Source organism: Tursiops truncatus, chromosome 17 (genome assembly GCF_011762595.2).
Source record: "Tursiops truncatus isolate mTurTru1 chromosome 17, mTurTru1.mat.Y, whole genome shotgun sequence".
In the NCBI taxonomy this organism is placed as follows: domain Eukaryota; kingdom Metazoa; phylum Chordata; class Mammalia; order Artiodactyla; family Delphinidae; genus Tursiops; species Tursiops truncatus.
In genome coordinates, this window is record NC_047050.1 from 63,061 (window position 1) to 84,132 (window position 21,072).

General features: G+C 38.1%; 1 protein-coding gene across 13 annotated transcripts in view; it reads left to right on the forward strand.

Annotated features, from left to right (window-relative positions):
* SPIDR (scaffold protein involved in DNA repair) overlaps positions 1-21,072 on the forward strand; it is a 383,959-nt gene that overhangs the window by 7,722 nt on the left and 355,165 nt on the right. The window lies entirely within an intron of this gene.

The window sequence follows — 21,072 nt, forward strand, 5'->3', positions numbered from 1 at the left end:
TATCTTAGGGAGAAAACATTCAGTAATTTATTATGTATGATGTTAGCTGTGAGTTCTATTTAGATATTCTTTATCGGATTGAGGAACTACTGTTCCATTGCAGGTATGTTGAGAATTACTATGGAAGGGTGTTGGCTTTTGTAAGTTTTTTTTCTGTTGATCCAATTTTTTCCTTTGTCCTTTATTAATATGGTATATTTATTGAGTTTTGGATGTTACATCAATCTTGCATTGCTGGAGGGAAAATCCCTATTGGCCGTGGTGTATAACCCTTTGCATATATTGCTGGATTCAGTATGCTAATATTTTGTTGAGGATTTTTGCAACTGTATTCATAAGTAATAATGGTCTAGTTTTTTCTTTTTGATGTCTTTGGTTTTGTTATAAGGATGTTTGGTTTCATAGTATGAGTTAGGAGTTTGTGAAGCATGGATATTAATGCATTTTTACGTTTGGCATAAGTTATTAGTGTAGTCGTCTGAGTCTTGCTTTTTCTTTGTGATAAGTTTCCAAATTACTGATTCAATCCATTTGTTATGTCTATTAAGTTTTTTAAAAAATTAATTAATTTATTTTGGCTGCGTTGGGTCTTCGTTGCTGAGTGCTGACTTTCTCCAGTTGCGGCGAGCGGGGGCTACTCTTCGTTGTGATGTGTGGGCTTCTCATTGTGGTGGCTTCTCATTGTGGTGGCTTCTCATTGCAGAGCACGGGCTCTAGGTGTGCGGGCTTCACTAGTTGTGGTACGCAGGCTCAGTAATTGTGTCTCACGGGCTCTAGAACACAGGCTCAGTAGTTGTGGCGCACAGGCTTAGTTGCTCTGCGGCATGTGGGATCTTCCCGGACCAGGGCTCGAACCCGTGTCCCCTGCATTGGCAGGTGGATTCTTAACCACTGCGCCACCAGGGAAGCCCTATTCAGTTTTTTAATTTCTACTTGAGTCAGTTTTGCTAGTTTGTGTCTTTCTTGGAGTGTGTGTATTGTATGGTAGTTACCTAATTTGTTGGCGTACAGTTTTTCATATTATTCCCTTATAGGGTTTCCTATAATCCTTTAGTGCTTTTTCTCTTTCATTTCTTGGTTTTGCAATTTGAATCTTCTCTCTTTCCCTCTTTTTTTTTCTTTTTGTGAGTTTAGCTAAAGGTTTGTCCGTTTTGGTCTTTTCAAGGAACCAACTTTTGGTTATATTTATATTCTTCATTATTTTGTTTTCTATTTTATTTCTGTCCTCATTTCCTTCCTTCTGCTTGCTTTGGGTTAGTTGCTCTTATCTTTCTAGTTTTCTAAGATTAGCGGTTAAGCTATTAATTTGAGGCCTTTTTAAAAATAGATATTTACAGCTATAAGTTTTTTTGTAAGCATTGCTTTTTTCTGCCTCTGCAAGTTTAATATATCTTATTTTTTTCATTTTTCTCATAATATCTTCTAATTTTTCTTGTTATTCTGTCTTTGATCCACTCGATATTTAGGAGTGTGTTGTTTAATTTCCATATTTTTGTGATTTTTGCAGTTGTATTTTTGTTGTTAGTTTCATTGTATTGTTGTGTAAGAATAGTAATATGCTCTCACTCCTTTACAATGTATTGAGGCTTGTTCTATTTACAAGAAGGTTTCATATGTATGTAAGGAGAATGTGTATTCTGCTCTTGTTTGTTTGAGGGGGTCTTCATGATTTCTTGTGGGTAGTCAGCTATTTTATTGGGGATCCTTTTACATGACGAGTCTTTTTTCTCTTGCTGCTTTTATGATTTCTCTTTGTCTTTTAGTAGACATGATGTGTTCAGGGTTGGTCTCTGAGTTTATCCTCAGAGTTTTTTGAGTTTCTTGGGTGTATAATCAACATTTCATCAAATTTGGGAAGTTTTTGGTCTGTATTTTTTCAGATACTCTTTCTACATCTTCCTTTTTTTCTGGGACTCATGCATATATTTGTATACCTGATGGTGTCCCACAGGTCTGTGAGGTTCTGTTCATTCTTTTTTTTTCTGCTCTTCATCTTGGATACTCTCAATTGTCCTGTTGTAAAGTTTGCTGACTTTTTCTTCTGCTAGCTCAAATCTGCTATAGAGCCTCTCTAGAGAACTTTTCATTTCAGTTATTGTACTATTCAGTTCTTGAATTTCTATTTGAGTGTAGTGGTTTCTTGCTTTCTTTCTAAAAAATAATTATGTCTTTATATTCTCTATTTGCTGGGCTATTTTATTTTAACTTTTTTAGACAATTTCCTTTTTTTTCTTTGAGCATATTTACAGAAGCTGATTTAAAGTCTTTGGTGAATCCAGCTTCTGGCCTCCCTCAGGTACAGTTTTTCTTGACTGCATTTTTCTTGTTATACCTTTCTGTTTCTTTGTATCTTACGATTTTTGGTTGAAACCAGACATTTAAAATATAATGCAACAACTCTGGACATTAAGTTCCCATCCCCTCCCCAGAGGTTTTTTAATTTGTTTGTTTTGCTATTTGTTTGTTTAATGACTTTCCTAAAGTTTCTTAAAGTTTGTAAAGTTCCTGTTTTCTGTAGGAAAAGGGGCATCTCCAACTTTTCCTGCTACCTCTAGGAGATGGGTCCATTAAGGGGCAAGGGGTGGATTGCCATCAAAGAGCTGGAAGTAAAGGAGCCTTGCTGTCCCAGCCCATGCCCTGCCCTGTGAACCCGGACCCATAAACTGCATAAAATGGAGTGTTGGTGGCTATTTGAGGCTTACAGTAAATGCCAAAAATTTGAGGAAAAAAATATTTCCTGTTTGTAGCTGCTGAACACACTACAGTGTTTGTTTACTTGTCTGTGAATTATTGGACAGATATTTCTTTAGATGCTTTGAGCCAATAAGTCTTTCATTCTTTACTGAAGAGCTCTGTGTGTGTTGAGGCGTGCCTGCTATAGTCTGGCAGTTTATAACTGACTTAACTTTCTCCTTGTGCAGGGCCTTGACATTATCCAGAGCTGAGATAGTGGGGCCTTCTCAGGTTTTTCCTGGGCATACACACAGCCCTGCAGATCAGGTAGCATTCCAGATCCCCTGGAACATGTCAGATCTTTTCAGTGCTGCCTGTGGACATCTTATTCTAAAGATATTCCTTCGTTAGCACTTTTGACTCTTTGGTCCCTGAAACGACTATTGCTGCCGCAGGCAGCTATAATATGAATTGCTGTCAATTGTTTTAGACAAATGCCCTGGTGATAGGACTTTCCCATTGAGTGAGCTGTGAGTCAGGTCGAACTAAGTTCTGTGAATAAGTTTTTTTTCTCAGGAGCTGCCAGGCAGTTCAGATAGTGATAATACTCTGTGGATAGGGCCTTTTGAGGACCTACAAACCCAGTTTGCTCTCTCCTCTGACTGCTGGGCTGCCAGTTTACACAGCTTATCCTGGTTATGAGGCTGCTGTTTTTCAAGGCTACTATGGAGCTAGAGAGGGGGCATGAGATGAGGGCAAATTAAAACACCAAAAAGTTCACTGTTCTTGTCGATATTAAGCTCCTTTTCTTGAGTGAATGCTGTTCAGATTATGAGCCTATGGTTAATTTCCAAAGTTTTGAAAAATTAAACTTTGACTATTTTTTCCCGCTGTTATTATTTCTTTTATGAAGGAGCAAGTTATTAGAGGTTCTTATTCTCTTATTCTGGAAGTTTGCTCATCAGGTTTTTTATTTTAGCCATTATGATAGGTGTGTGCTGATAACTCATTGTGGTTTTAATTTGTATTTCCATGATGGCTAATGATGTTGAACATGTTTTTATGTGATTATTTGCTATCTGTCTATCTTCTTTGGCAAAATACCTGTTCGTTTCTTTTACCAATTTTTAAATTGGATTTTTTGGGGTTATTGCTGAATTTTGAGAGCTTAAAAAATATTCTAGGTACTAGTCCCTTGTTGGACATGTTGTTGCCAAATATCTTCTGGCAGCAACATTTTAAAATTTTTACCATGTTCATTTGATAGTTGGTGCATTTGCTATCAAATCTGTAACAACTCTTTGCCTAGCTCTGGAACTCAAAAATTTTCTGTTTTTTTCTAACAGCTTTATAGTTTAATGTTTTACATTTAAATTTATGACATATTTTGAGTTAATTTTCATATAAGGTGTGAGGTTTAGGTTGAGGTTTTTTTTTTTTTCTTTTTTTGGTCTATGGACTTTCAGTTGTCCACTACCATTTATTGAAAGTCTGTTCCTTCTGCCATTGAATTGCTTTTGCATGTTTGTCATAAACCAATTGTGCAAATATGTGTGGGTTTATTTCTGGGTTTCTGAAGTGGTCCAGTCATCTATGTGTCTATCTCTTTGCCTACTAAGCCTTAACATTGGATAGAGTGACTTTCCACTTTATTCTTCTTCAAAACAGTTTTAGCTCTTCTAGGGCCTGTGGCTTTACCTGTAAGTTTTAAAATAGTTTGGCTATGTCTACAAAATACTTTCTGGAATTTTGATAGGAAATGAATTAAAGCTATCTGTCAATCTGGGGCAGATAGACATCTGTGAGTCTCCTAGTCCATGTCTCTCCATTTGTTAATCTTTGGGTTCTTTCATCAGCATTTTGAAATTTGTAGCATGCAGGTGCCATACATGTTTTGGTAACTTTATACTTAAGTATTTCATTTATTTTGGTGTGATTGTAAATTGTATTGTGCTTTTAATTCTAGTTTCTACATGTTTATTGTTAGTATTTAGAAATGGATTGGTTTTCGTGCATTCATGTTATATTCTGTAGCCTTGCTGAACTCAGCAAGGCTGGCTAGTACTTATTAGTACTAGCCATTTTTTTTGGTTAGATTTCTTGGGATTTTCTGTGTAGACTATCATATCTTTGTAGTTTTGTTTTATCTTTTTCAAGCTGTATATTCTCAAATCCACTGTTGTCCACTGCCGCCCCCCCACCCCTGTCCCATCTCCCTGCCTTATTGTAGCAGCTAGAACTTCCAGTACCATGTTGGATAAGAGTTATGAGAGTGGACATCCTTACTTGTTACTGATCTTAGGGGGAAAGCATTCATTCTTTCCTGGTTCAGTATGATGTGAGCTGAGGGTTTTTGGTAGTTGGTCTTAAGTTGAGAAAGTTTACTTTTATTTGTAGTTAGATTACAGTTTTATAATGAATTGGTATTGGATTTTATTATATGCATTTTTTGTGTGCCAGATGCTGCAGTTTGTCTTTTCAGCTTGTTGATATATGGTAGATTACATTGGGTGATTTTAAAAAAAATTGATCCATATATATTTTTTAATTAGTTAATTTATTCTTTTTGGCTGTGTTGGGTCTTTGTTGCTGCGTGTGGGCTTTTTCTAGTTGCGGCGAGCGGGAGCTACTCTTCGTTGAGGTGCTTGGGCTTCTCATTGCTGTGACTTCTCTTGTTCTGGAGCATGGGCTGTAGGTGCACAGGCTTCAGTAGTTGTGGCACGTGGGCTCAGCAGTTGTGGCTTGTGGGCTCTAGAGCACAGGCTCAGTAGTTGTGGTATGGGCTTAGTTGCAGGCTCACTAGTTGTGGTGCATGGGCTTAGTTGCGCTGCGGTGTGTGGGATCTTCCCGGAGCAGGGATCGAACCTGTGTCCCCTGCATTGGCAGGCGGATTCTCATACATTGGTTGATTTTTGAATGTTGAATCAGCCGTGCACACCTGAAATAAACCCCACTTGGCCTTGGTGTACATTTCTTTGTAAATGTTATTAGATTCCTTTTGCTGATATTCTGTTGAGTTTTTTTTGCATTTAAATTCATAAGAGACATTTGGTCTGTAGTTTTCTTTTTTATATTGTCTTTGCCTTACTCTTATCAGGGTAATGTTAGTTTCCTAAAATGAGTTTGGAAGTGTTCTTTCTTGTTTTATTTTCTGGAAGTTATTATAAAAAGTCGATGTTAATTCTTTGTTGAAGGTTTGTTAGAATTGTGTAATGAAATCACTTGGGCCTAGTGGTTTGTTTTCTGGGACTTTTAAACTTCAAATTCAATTTATTTGATGATTATAAGGTCTGTTTACATTATCTATTCTTGGTTGAGTTTTGGAAGTTGTGGTTTTTGAGGAATTGGTTGACTTATAAATTATTGAGTTTATGAGTGCAAAGTTTGTAGTGTTCCTTTATCTTTTTAATGGCTGTAGGATTTGTAGGGATATATTTTTTCAATGGCTGTAGGATTTGTAGTGATATCCCCTATTTCAAACTCATATTTGTCATTTGTGTCTTCTCTGTTTCTGTTTTTTGTCAGTCCTCATAGATGTGTATTAATTGTAATAATCTCTTGAAGGACTAGCTCTTGGTTTTATTGCTTTAAAAAATAGTTGTTTTCCTATTTTGAATTGAATTGATTCCTACTATTCTCTTCCTTTTGCTTGCTTTAGTTATTTTTTGTTCTTCTAGTTTCTTGAGGTTGGAATTTAGGTTATTGATTTGAGTTTTTTTCATTTCCAATGAAAATAAGTTGACCCTTGAACAGTGAGGAGTTTAGGAGGCTGATACCCTGTGCAGTTGAAAGTCCATGTATAACTTCACAGTTAGCCCTCTGTATCTGTGGTTCCACATCCATGGATTCCGCCACTTGTGGATCATGTGGTACTGGAGTAGGTATTTATTGAAAAAAATCCATGTGTAAGTGGACCCATGCAGTTCAAACCTCTGTTGTTCAAGGGTCAACTGTATTTAATGTTATGAATTTCCCTCTCAGATCTGTTTTAGCTGCATCCCATATATTTTGATTGCTGTTTCTTTTTTCATTTAATTTTGTATGTTTAAAAAAATCTGTTGAAGACTGTTTTACTCATGAATCAGAAACTTGTTATTTATTCATGTTTTTATCATTTATCTGTTTTGTTTTCATTATTGGTTTCTAATTTAATTCATTTATGATTAAGCCACACATTCTGTATGATTTCATTAAATTTATTCTCTGAATATGCTACATTTGGGTGAGTGTTCCTTTGTGTTTGGAAAAATAATATGTATTTTGTTTTTGTTGGGTGGTGTGCTCTCTTTGTGTCAGTTAGGTATTGTTAGGGTTTTTTTGTTTGTTTTGTTTTTTTGGTGAGATCTTGTATGACTTATATTGTTTTCTACCTAGAAGTTCTATCAGTTGCTGAGCATGGTGGGCAGGTGTCGAAATCCCCAACTGTAGTGGTGGATTTGTGTATTTATTCTTTCGGCTCTATCAGTTTTGTTTTATGCATTTTGAGGCTCTGTTGTTTGGTGTTTATAAAATTAGTAGTGTTGTATCTTTCTGTTGAATTTATTCTTTTATTGTTACATAATTTCTTTGTTTCTAGAAATTTCTTTTTGACCTGAGGTCTACTTTACTAGATACTAATATAGCCACTTTTGTTGTCAGTGTTTACTTGGCATATGTTTCTATTCATTTACTTTCAACCTCCCTATAGTGTTGAACTTGAAATTAGTTTCTTCCAAATAGCATGTGGTTGGTTCATGTTTTTTAATCTATGCTGCGAGGCTCTGTCTTTTGATGGATGTATTTAAGTCATTTACATGTAAGAGAAAATTATTGATATGTTAGTGTTCAAGTTTGCCATTTTGTTGTTTTCTTCCTGTTCTTTCCTTTCTCTTTTCTTCCGTTTTTGGAGTTACTTAAAAAATTTTAGGTTTCCATTTTGATTTATATATAGTTTTTCTTAGCTTTTTTGGTTGTATCATTTTCTCAATGGTTTTTCTAGATATACAGTAATATATGTGTAGCGTATCACAGTTTACATATGCAGCATTTTATCACTTCTAGTAAAATGTGGAAGCTTCACTTTCCATTTAGGCACCTTTAATGTAACCTAGTATTGTGGCTTTTATTTCATATTTCATATTCATTGACTATGATTTATACAGCTCTTGAGAAGGATTGTCTTTTGTATTTATCCATACTCCTGCAGTTTCTGTTTTTCCTTTTTCCACACTGCTCACAAGGTTTAAAAAAAATCATTTTCTACTGTTTGAGTACTTTCTTTCACCAATCTTTAAGTGTGTAACTGCTGGTTTCCAAATTCTTAAGTGGTTTTTCTTGGGGGGGGGGGCGGGTCTAAAATATCTTTATTTGATTGTTGAGCAGTTTACTGGATATCAGATTCTGGGTTGCTGTTATTTTCTTTAAGAACTGAAAAATAATTGCCCCACTTCATTCTGGCTCTAAGATTTCAGATGAGAATTCTGTCACTAGAATTGATGTCCCTGTATAGGCAGTATGTTATCATGGTTCTTTTCCAAACTTTTCTTTATCTTTAGAAGTTTAATTTTGATGTCTTGCTGTTGGTTTCTTTGGGTTTATCCTGTTTGGGGTTCTTTCAGCTTACTGTAGAAATATTATATCTTTTACCCAATGTAGGAAATTTTGAGCTGATATGTTTTAAAATACTTTGTCAGTTTAATTTCTTTTTCTTTGCCTCTTGGAACAGTGATATGAATGAAGAATCCTTTGTTATTGTCTCACAGGTCCCTGAGGCTCTATTCATTTTTCTTCACTATATTTTGTCTGAATCTGTTGTTCAGATTAGTTGAATTGTATTGATTGGCCTACAAATTATTGATTCTATCTTCTGTAGTTATGATTTTACTGTTGAGTCTACCCAGTAGGTTTTTTATTTTGGTAATTGTATTTTTCAGTTCTATAATTTCCATTTGGTCCTTTTTTATAATTTTTTCCTTTTTTTCTAGTTTTTCATTGTTTCAAGAGAACTTGCAGTTGATTATTGAAGTATTTTTATGACAGGTATTAAAAAATTCTTGTTAGATAGTTCCAGCACCAGATTGATTTGCTTGTTGGCATCAGTTGATTGTTTCTTTTTATTTGTTTTTTGATAGTATTGGTTCTTAGTATGAAGAACAATATTCAATTGTATTCTGGACATTTAGTCTATCTTAGGAGATGCTGGGTTCTACTTAAGTGTTTTATTGTTGCAGTATGCTGCTAAGATCAAGCACACAGGTCCTGACCTACTTTTGTGGATTGTGGTTCTAATGATAGTTTAATTTTTAGAGCCTTTGTGATGTTGTTTTGGTCTGCTCGGCATATCTAGTGCCAGTAACCTTAGGGAACAGAAGGGGGTTCCCCAGGCTGACCTGCTAGGGTCTCTTGGTGAAGGAGCAGAGAATCTCAGGCACACAGTGACCAAGAAGCTTCCCTTGTCAGGTTACTGCTATGTTGGGATCCCCCATGCCTCTGAGAGACAGAGAGTGATTCTTGGGTAATGTGTGAGTTGTCAAGAGATCTATCCTACTGACACCTAATCTCTCCACCTCTCTTCACTCTCTTCCTTGTCCTGGAATCTCTAATGGAAGGAGATCTGGGTCCATTGGGATTCCCTTGATCATTTATTATTGGCAGTGTTCCCAATTGCTCTCTCCCTCTGGTGGTGCTGGGCTTAGTTGATACTGTCAGAGAGATTCCTGTTTGATCAAGAGGAGGAATGAGCTAGGTTGGGGATGGGGAAACATGGGGTCTGGGTTACCTTCTATTGGGTGCTCGGACATAAGTCACCTTGTTACTCTGTTATTCCTTCAGTCTTGGGCTCCCAAACCAGCTTGCTATTTCTAGAATTCTTACCAGTCTCTATGTTATTTTCAGGGATTATAGTTGTTTTTAGTGGGGAGAAGCTGGGAGAAACAGATCTGTATCATCTTGTTTAGATCACAAGTTTGGAAATAACTAATTTTTAGCTGTTTTTCTCTGGCGTTTTATTTTCTTATTTTAAAAAACACATTAATTATCGGGTTGGCCAGAAGTTCCTTCAGTTTTTAAGTAAAAATAAAAGACACCTTTTTTATTTCACCAAGTACTTTACTGAACAACGTGTTCACCATTTTGTTCCACTACTTTCTGCCATTTTTCAGCCAACTTCATAATTCCTTCTTCCCACAACTTTTTATCTTTTTGAGCAGAGATCTGCTCCAGGTGCCTTTTTTTTTTTTTAAACCCCACATTTGTTTTTGTTTTTTTGTTTTTTTTGAGGTACGCGGGCCTCTCACTGTTGTGGCCTCTTCCGCTGCGGAGCACAGGCTCCGGACGCGCAGGCTCAGCGGCCATGGCTCACGGGCCCAGCCCCTCCGCGGCATGTGGGATCTTCCCGGACCGGGGCACGAACCCATGTCCCCTGCATCGGCAGGCGGACTCTCAACCACTGCGCCACCAGGGAAGCCCCCAACATTTGTTTATTTATTTTTGGCTGTGTTGAGTCTTTGTTTCTGTGTGTGGGCTTTCTCTAGTTGTGGCAAGCGGGGGCCACTCTTCATCGCGGTGCGTGGGCCTCTCACTATCGCGGCCTCTCTTGTTGCAGAGCACAGGCTCCAGACACGCAGGCTCAGTAGTTATGGCTCACGGGCCTAGTTGCTCCGCGGCATGTGTGATCTTCCCAGACCAGGGCTCGAACCTGTGTCCCCTGCATTAGCAGGCAGATTCTCAACGACTGCCTCATCAGGGAAGCCCTCCAGGTGCCTTTTACAGTCTTCCAGGGAATTGAAATTTTTTCTGTTAAGAGAATTTTGTGAAGACTAAAATAATTGGAAAGCCAAAGGTGCAATGTCTAGTAAACACAGTGGGTGTATTAGAACTTCCCAGCCGAACTTTAACAGTTTTTGCCTGTCATTAAAGAAATATGTGGTCTTGCGTTATCTTGAAGATTATGCTTTTTCTGTAGACTAATTCCAGACACTTTTCGTAGAGTGCTGCTTTCAGTTGGTCTCATGGGGAGCAGTACTTGTTGGAATTAATTGTTTGGTTTTCCAGAAGGAGGTTGTAGTAGAGGACTCCCTTCCAATCCCACTATATACACCATCTCATCTTCTTTGGATGAAGACCAGCCTTTAGTGTGGTTGGTGGAGGTTCATTTCAGTTGCCCTACTATCTCTTCTGTTCCACATCACTGTACAGTATCCATTTTCCATCACCCATCACAATTTGTTTTAAAAATGGAACTTTTTTTTACGTTTCAGTAGAAAATCGAATGTGGGAATATAGTTAAGAAAGTTTTTTTTTTACTTACGTGGAATCCAAACATCAAAGCAACTAACATAACCAAGCTGGTACAAATGCTTTTAACACTTGAATTGGATATTTTGAGTATGTCGGCTATCTCCCGCATGGTATAATGTTGATCTCAATTAATGTCTCGATTTCATCGCTGTCAACTGCAGCTGGTCTACCCATCTGTGGAGCGTCGTCCAGTGAGAAATCTCCAGCATGAAACTTCGCAAACCACTTTTGACACGTTCAATGAGTCACAGCACCTCTTCCATACACTACACAAATCTGTTCTTGCATTTCAGTTGAGTTTTTACCTTTATTGAAATAAAGCATAATATGCTGAAAATGTTGCTTTTTTCTTCTGTCTTCAATATTAAGATGGCTACACAAAAATTCACCAACTTTGGAAAGCTTTTTTTTTAATGCATGCTGATAGGACAACTGTTACAATACAGTCTAACAAAATTGTTTCAGATGAAGTTAAAGACAACTAAGTGCTACTACAGCCATTTTATGGAAGAAAACAAATGCACTTGGGCCCAACCCAAGATTTAATCTGTTGATTACCTAGTATGGCAGATGAGGACTTAGCTGTCTTATGTGAGCATTCCATATCTCTGTTATCCTTTGTTATTGTTACAGGTTTTTGCTAAACCAGAAATAAATATTACTACTATGATCACATAAATGTGGCCCATTGAAGACTGAAGTAGTGTACTTTGTTTCCTTCTTGTGCAACCATTATTTTAATGTAGTAAATCATTGCTACATGTTTTTCTTTACATCATTTTTTACTTAATTATAGGTAATTAAATTTTTTTTTTTTTTTTTTTTGCGGTACACGGGCCTCTCACTGTTGTAGCCTCTCCCGCTACGGAGCACAGGCTCCGGACGCGCAGGCTGAATGGCCATGGCTCACAGGCCCAGCCACTCGGCGGCATGTGGGATCCTCCCAGACCAGGGCACGAACCCGTGTCCCCTGCATCGGCAGGCGGACTCTCAACCCCTGCACCACCAGGGAAGCCTGTAATTAAAAATTTTTTATGCCTGTCCTTAGTCAGGCAATATGGCTTATTTCCTCCTTTTGCATGATATATTCTCCAGTATCTTCCTAATAAAGAGTGTGTTAAGAGTTTTTTTGAGTTCTGCATGTCTGAAAATTTCTTTATTTTGTTCCCATAGTTGATTAATAATTTGGCTGAGTAGAGAAATCTAGATTGAAAATCAGTTTTCCTCCGAATTTTTAAGGCATTGTTCCAGTGTCTTCTTATGTCCATTTCATCTTAAGTGACTCAATTTAATTAAAATATAAGTGCAGATGGAGTTGGAGCTAGATATATTCAAGGCCCACATACGTATTTAGGAAAAGCAAGTTAAAACTTGATTCAGTACTCTTAATGCTTGCTTCATAATTTGGGTTTTGATCAGGAAAGCTAATGGGTTGGGATGTAGGGAGAAAAGTTTGGAAGTGTGGAAGACATTCGGTGAAAGAGGTAGCTAAAGAAACTTAGGGAAGAAAAAGTATGAAGTGAGTAGTTAGGTTGTTTTCTTATGTTTGTTAACTTGCTCTGAAGTTCATAGTACAAGCATCATTGTATTTTTTTTCTTTTTAAAATTTATTTATTTATTTTAATATCTTTATTGGGGTATAATTGCTTTACAGTGTTGCGTTAGTTTCTGATGTATAACAAAGTGAAAGAGCTATATGTATACATATATCCCCATATCCCCTCCCTCTTGCGTCTGCCTCCCACCCTCCCTATCCACCCCCCAGGTGGTCACAAAGCACGGAGCTGATGTCCCTGTGCTCTGCGGCTGCTTCCCACTAGCTAGTTATTTTGCATTTGGTAGTATATATATGTCCATGCCACTCTCTCACTTCATCCCATCTTACCCTTCCCCTTCCCCATGTCCTCAAGTCCATTATCTACGTCTGCATCTTTATTCCTGTCTTGCCCCTAGGTTCTTCAGAACCATTTTTCTTTTTTCTTAGCTTCCATATATGTGTGTTAGCATCCGGTGTTTGATTTTTTCTTTCTGTCTTACTTCACTCTGTATAACAGACTCTAGGTCCATCTGTCTCACTAGAAATAACTCAGTTTTGTTTTTGTTTTTTTTCTAACTTACTTCACTCTGTACGTATGACAGACTCTAGGTCCATCCACCTAACTACAAATAACAATTTCATTTCTTTCTATGGCTGAGTAATATTCCATTGTATATATGTGCCACATCTTCTTTATTCATCTGTTGATGAACACTTAGGTTGCTTCCATGTCCTGGTTATTGTAAATAGTGCTGCAGTGAACACTGTGGTACATGACTCTTTCTGAATTATGGTTTTCTCAGGGTATATGCCCAGGAGTGGGATTGCTGGGTCATATGGTAGTTCTGTTTTTAGTTTTTTAAGGAACCTCCATACTATTCTCCATAGTGGCTGTATCAATTTACATTCCCACCAACAGTGCAAGAGGGTTCCCTTTTCTCCACACCCTCTCCAGCATTTATTGTTTCTAGATTTTCTGATGATGGCCCTTCTGACTGGTGTGAGGTGATTCCTCATTGTAGTTTTGATTTGCATTTCTCTGATGGTTAGTGATGTTGAGCATTCTTCATGTGTTTGTTGGCAATCTGTATATCTTCTTTGGAGAAATGTTTATTTAGGTCTTCTGCCCATTTTTGGATTGGGTTGTGTTTTTGATATTGAGCTGCATGAGGTGCTTGTATATTTTGGAGATTAATCCTTTGTCAGTTGCTTTGTTTGCAGATATTTTCTCATGCTTTGATTTAAAATCTTCATTAGCTTCTAGACGCTGCTCTTAGTTTGGGGGAACTATTTAAATAACCAGCAGGGGGAGTACTCAGTTCCTTTTGCAACAGGGACTCAAGCTGGAAAGATAGTTGGGATTTTAATATGTGCAGTTTAGAACAACAGTTTAAAATTTTTTTTGTTTTTTCTGATATTAAAAATAATATGCACCTATTGTAGAATAGCTATAAAAGAAAGAATACAATATAAAATAACACATGTAAATCTACAATCAGGTGATATAGGCACTTTCATGTATTTCCTGTTAAACTTTTTTCTCTCAATGCTTTTTTTTAAAGTTATTTTATAGATTTATTTATTTTTGGCTGCTTTGGGTCTTCATTTTTGTGCGCGGGCTTTCTCTAGTTGTGGCGAGTGGGGGCTATGCTCACTGCGGGCTTCTCATTGCAGTGGCTTCTCTTGTTTTGGAGCACGGGCTTTCGTAGTTGTGACATGAGGGCTCGAGAGCACAGAACTCAGTAGATGTGGCGCACGAGCTTAGTTGCTCCTTGGCATGTGGGATCTTTTTGGACCAGGGCTCAAACCCATGTCCCCTGCTTGGCAGGCGGATTCTTAACCACTGTACCACCAGGGAAGTCCTCAATGCTTATATCTACTGCAAAATTGATGTTAGTTTTAAAACTTAGGGTCGTTAGTATTACATAGATACTCTTTTGAAAATCAATCTGAATATTCTTTTCCATCCTGGTAAGGTCAGAAACAGAACATTTATTCTTGTGTATAAATAAGATTTCTATTGGTTTCTCATAAAGTTGTAGATTTTAATTTCTGTTCTTCTAAGGAGCAGAACCTCTAGAGCATCAGAAAATTCCTATTAAGCAAAGAAAGGCAGCAGAATACAATGTTGTCTATCTTAAGGATACAACTAAAACATATATAATCAGAAGATGCAAATAGGGCAGCAGTATATTAAAACAGTTGTGTCAGGTTGCTGGCTTGGTGCCTGGTACATAATTTAGTACTCAGTTTTTGGAATGGACAAATAGTGGAATAGGGTGATGCTTTTAAAAAATTTATTGTAATGTTAAGACAAATAAAAATGGAGTACTTTTGTAAAGATTGAAACACACATGAACAATTTCTTAAAAAGTTATGTGTAAGAAAGGTTGTCCAGTTGGTGTAGCTCTAGATTATCTCCTCTTAAAAGCTATGACCGAGAAAAACAGTACGTATTATCTACCCAATCTAATTTATTTATAGAAAGAAGAGAAACATACTTAGTGCCTGAGTTCTGGCCACAATTTTACTAAGATCTCAAAAATATTTATCTTTGAACATTCTGTATAAGTCTCTCCTTATTTTGAACCAGTTTTCTTGAATTCTGCATTCAGTTCTTGTCACTTACGCATTAAAATAACAGGTAACAAATGGACACTTATGAGTGTGGAGAAATCCATTAATCAAAGGGAAAACAGTTTTGAGGAGAGGTTAATGAAGAAATCAGATTGCAGTAGTTGAAGAAGAAAATCTTTGTGTTGACAAATCTCTATGTAAGTGTGCTGGGGAAGAGAAGGAGCAAGGGATAGCATGATGGGGTGAGAGAGAGTTAAAAAAAAAAAGTTAATGAGAAACTTGTGCGTGGTTGAATGATGGCCTAAGGGGTGGAACAGATTAAGATAGGAAACTTTGGAATCCTGAATGCAGTGTCTCATGACTGGCATCCTGTTCTTCATGTTGAGGATTTTCTTTTTATAGCCTCAAGCCACTGGGATGTAAAGCTTTCTGTTTCTTCCTCAGCCTTTTAAAAAATTCAGTAGAGACTATAGCATTTTTACTTTTTTACCCAACGTTGTGTATTTTACTGCAGCAGAATATTCCAGGCATGTGCAGAGAAGTTTGTTCTGTGTTTAGTTTCCCTGTATGGTAAAGCCATACAGGTTGGATTTTTTTTTTGGCTGCATTGGGTCTTCGTTGCTGTGCGTGGGCTTTCTCTAGTTGCGGTTAGCGGGGGCTTCTCTTGTTGCATAGCGTGGGTTCTAGGCGTTCAGGCTTCAGTAGTTGCGGCGCCTGGGCTCAGTAGTTGTGGCTCGTAGGCTCTAGACCGCAGGCTTAGTAGTTGTGGTGCACGGGCTTAGTTGCTCCATGGCATGTGGGATCTTCCCAGACCAGAGCTCGAACCTGTGTCCGCTGCATTGGCAGGTGGATTCTTAACCACTGCACCACCAGGGAAGTCCCTAGATGTTGGATTTTAATCCATTGTTCTTGGTGGTGGTTCTCAAACTTTAATAGTGCCTAACTCACCGGGGTGGTTGGTGGGCCTCTCATCACTTAAGATTCTAATTTGAGGTTTGAGTATCTACTATCTCTAAAAGCATACGTGGTGATTCTGATGTGCATCGCCCTTGATTGCATTTTAAAAATTGTGGTCAAATAGAATGAAATTAACTTTTTTAACAATTTTTAAGTCTATGGTCTGTGACATTAAGTACTTTCATGTTGTTCCGAAACTATCACCACCATCCATCTCCAGAACTTTCATCATCCCAAACTGAAATTATACCCATTAAACAACAACTCCTCATTTTCCCCTCCCCGCAGCCCCTGGGAACCACCATTCTACTTTATGTCTCTGAGTTTGATGACTCAAGGGACCTAATATAAGTGGAATCATAATTTTTGTCCTTTTGTGTCTGGCTTATTTCATTTAGCTTAATGTCTTGAAGGTTCTTCCATGTTGTATTGTGTGTCAGAATTTTTTTCTTTCTTCTGTTTTTTTTTTTTGTGGTACGCGGGCCTCTCACTGCTATGGCCTCTCCCGCTGCAGAGCACAGGGTCCGGACGCGCAGGCTCAGCGGCCATGGCTCATGGGCCCAGACGCTCTGTGGCATGTGGGATCCTCCCGGACCGGGGCACGAGCCCGCGTCCCCTGCATCGGCAGGCGGACTCTCAACCACTGCGCCACCAGGGAAGCCCCGAATTTTTTTCTTTCTTTAAGGCTGAATGTAGTCCATTGTATGTATATACCACATTTTGTTTATCATTCATCCATTGATGGACGTTTGGGTTGTTTCAGCCTTTTGGCTCTTGTGAATATGGCACTCTGAACATTGTTGGGGAAATATCTGTTTGAGTCTCTGCTTTCAATTCTTTTGGGTATATGCTGGATCATATGGTAATTATATTTTTAACTTTTGAGTAGCCACCATACTTTTATCCACAGTGACTGCATCGTTTTGCATTTCTGTCAGAATGTACCAGGGTTTCAGTTTTTCCATGTCCTTGCTAGGACTTCCTATTTTCTGTTTTTTTTTTAAAATTTTTTAAATTTTAACTTTTTTTAATAGTAGTCATTCCTAATGGGTGTGAAGTGGTATCTCATTGTGGTTTTGATTCACAATTCTCTCATGAATAATGATGTTGGGCACCTTTTCATGTGCTTATTAGCCATTTGTATATCTGCTTTGGAGAAATGTCTCTTTCAGGTCCTTTGCCCACTTAAAAATTGAGTTGTTGGTCTTTTTGTTGTTGAGTTGTTAGGCGTTCTTTATGTATTTTGGATATTAGTTCCTCATCAGATCTTGGATTGCATCTTAAGAAATGCTGGCTTGGGGTAAGGAGTTTGAATTGTGGAGTCAAACCAGCCTGTGTGTGAATCTTGGCTTGTGTGTAAGTTCCCTTGCATATTAAAACTGCCAGCTACCAATCTGGAGTGATCTACCTCTTTCTTTGGTCTCTCCTTGTCCTCTATGCATGGGCACCAGTTTCAGACTTCACTTGGGGACTCCTGAGGTCGCAAACCTACAATGTGTCAGGATTTCATTGCTTTTTAAGGCTGTGAATAGTTTTTATTTACATGTACATGCTTATTTTGTTTATCCGTTCATCCATTGGTGGACATTTGGGTTGTTTCCAGTTTTTAGTTATTGTGAATAATGTTATTTTGAACTTTGACATTTAAACATACATTTGAGGGACTTCCCTGGTGGTCCAGGGGGTACGACTGCACGCTCCCAACCCAGGGGGCCTGGGTTCGATCCCTGGTCAGGGAACTAGATCCTGCATGCATGCCGCGACAAAGGGTTCGCATGCGGCAACTAAGAAGTCTGTGCGCTGCAACTAAGGAGTCTGCATGTCACAGAGAAGATCCCGTGTGCTGCAGCTAAGACCTGGCACAGCCAAAATAAATAAGTAAATATTTAATTAAAAAAACCCAAACATCCATTTGAGTCCCTGCTTTCAGTTCTTTTGGGAAATCGAATTGCTCAGAAGTAGAATTGGTAGATCCTATGGTAATTCTATGTTTAATTTTTTGGAGGATCCACTGTACCATTTTCTATAGCAACTGTATCATATTGTACTTCTACCAGCAATGCACAGGGGTTCCAGTTTTTTCCATATCCTTGCCAATACTTATTACTTATTTATTTTTTGACAGTAACTATTATAATGGGTGGGAGTTGGTATCTCACATTGTGGTTTTGATTTGTGTTTCCCTAATGACTAATGATATCAAGCATCTTTTTATGTGACTGTTGGTCATTTGTATGCCCTCTTTGGAGAAATGTCTATCAGACTTTTACCGAGTTTTAAACTGAGTTGTTGAGTTGTGGGAGTTCTTCATATATTTTGGGTACTAGATTCTTAGTTGGATATGTGATTTGCAAATATTTTCTCCCATTATATGAATTGTCCTTCTGCTTTCTGAAAATATCTTTTGAAATTCATAAGTTTTAAATATTGATGAAGTTTAGTTTATTCATTTTTTGTTAACTGGTCCTTTTGTGTCATGTCTGAAACCGCTGCTTAGTAACTTCTGTTACTTTTTGTCAGACCCTTGACAGAAATCGTTTGACCACAGATGTATGGGTTTTTCTGGACTATGAATTCTGTTCCATTGACTGGGTGTGTTGTTATGCCTGTACCACAGTGATTTGATTACTGTTATTTTGTCATAAGTTTTGAAATTGGGATATGAGTTCCAGTCATGGAACTTTTGTGGTTTTCTCATAGAGTCAGGATGAGTTACATGTTTGGTATCAATGTGTGACTGTATAGGTGGGTTATTGTCAAGGAGGGAACCTCACCTGAGCCTTGGTGTCCAGAGTTTTTACTGGGGCTTTGCTATGGACTGCATATTTGTGTTCTCTATTCCCAGCCGCCATTCATATGTTGAAACCTAATCCTCAATGTGGTAGTATTTGGAGGTGGAGTCTTTGAAAAGTAAATAGGTCATGAGGGTGGAGCTCTCATGAATGGGATTAGTGCCCTTATAAAAGAGGTTCCAGAGAGATCCCTCCTCTCTTTAGCATCAGTGAGGAAGTGAGCCTTTGCCAGATTTCACCACTAACACTGAATCTGCTGACACCTTGATCTTGGACTTCCCAGCTCCTAGAACTTGAGAAGTGTTTGTTGTTTATAGGCTACCTACTTTATGGCATTTTGTTATAGTAGCCCGAACAGACTAAGGCTCCATTACGTAGACATAAATGGCTGATCTCAGTCTCCAGTTCTTCTGTGTGTGACTTAAAGCCTCCACTCTAAATCATACTGTCTTTCTGGTGTCACCAGCCCCCATGCTAACAGTATGGGGTGTGATTAGCCACCACCCTAAATCATATTATTGGACTGTCTGGTGTAACTGAAGCTCTCAGGCAAAGAAAGACACTTCTGTCAGCCATGGTATTCCAAGGGCATAGACATTACTTTCCAGAAGCCAAGGACAAAGGCTAAACTTGTTTGTTTGTTTGTTTTTTGGCCGCTCCGTGCAGCTTACAGGATCTTAGTTCTCTGAGTATAGATCAAACTCAGGCCCCAGCAGTGGAAGCACTGAGTCCTAATCACTGGACCACCAGGGAATTAATTCCCTAGCCTTCCTTTTAGGTGAGGTTAGATTCTTTACTCCATGTTTACTTTTTCAGTCTTTCCCTAATAGGTCTTTTACCCATGGTTGTCTTTCTTTTCACACCTTAAGAGCCCATGTTTATGACAAACACAAATCCTCTTCTCAGTCTGCAAATGTCTCTCCCTAATTCACATTCATGTGCCCTCATTTTGAAGTGAATTTGTGATTGCTGCCTTAACTCACAGAGTTACTATAAGGCTTCAGTGAGGGAAAGAAATTAAAAAGTGGTTTTTAGAATTAATTTCTGCAATCTTCGTACTGCCTCTGCATGTTTATACTAACTTCTGTTATTTTACTTCTCTGTATTGTGTTTTGTGACAGGTCTAATGATCATACTGATTTCTTGAGGACAGGGTTCATGATATTTCTCTGTGTTTTCTGTGCTTAAGTGATGACAAGCACTGGTTTGTTGAATTTAGTTTTCAATAATGCTAAAAATATATTGAAATTCCATTTGTTTTTAACCACCAGAGTGGCTGCATTTGGTTGTGCAGGTTGAAAACCACAGTGCCCGCAGAGGCCCTGTTCATAGTCATGTCCTGCAAAATTTGTATATTTATTATGCTACTCTTTCAGTAGATGGCAATAAAGCACCTTTTCTAATAAAATCAGTACGTTATGACAATTTCCAAATATATGGAAGTACAGTGACTTGATAAGGGAGTGTCTTTTTCTCCTTTGCAGAAAAATGTAGCCCTATTAAGAATATGGTCCTTGGGCTTAAACTAGCTTGAATTTTGATCCTGGCTTTACTATTTACAGATACATGGTCTTGAAAAATGTCTTCAACAGTTAGTTTCTTTGTCTGTGAAATGGAATTAATACTACTCATTTCAGCATAAAATATCACCTAGGATCTATATGAGGTAATAGACATGAAACATTTGCAGTGATGTCTGGCAGCTACTGAATTATCTTAGTCTGTTCAGGCTGCTGTAACAAAAATGCCATAGGCTAATGGTTTATAAACAACACAAATGTGTCACAGTTCTGGAGGCTGGGAAGTTCAAATTTAAGGTGCCAGTACATTCAGTGTTTGTTGAGGGCCCACTTCATGGTTCATAGCCATCTTCTTTTTGTCCACACATAGTGGATCTCTCTAGTACCTCTTATATAAGGGCACTAATCCCATTCGTGAGGGTTCCATCCTTGTGAACTAAGCACCTCCCGAAGTCCTCACCTCCAAATACCATCACATTGGGGATTAGGTTTCAACATATGAATTATAGGGGGGACACAGACATTCCATCTGTAGCATAAATATTCAGTTTGTGATAGCTAAACGATTTGCTTCTTTTCATTGGAGCTGGTTTTACTTTAGTAGTGTGTGATTACAGAGTTATATCTGAGGTGGTTTACAATTAGGTAAAAGTAATTTATTTACTTATTCGGTTGCATGAGGTCTTAGTTGTGGCAGGTGGGCTCCTTAGTTGCAGCTTGAGGGCTCCTTAGTTGTGGC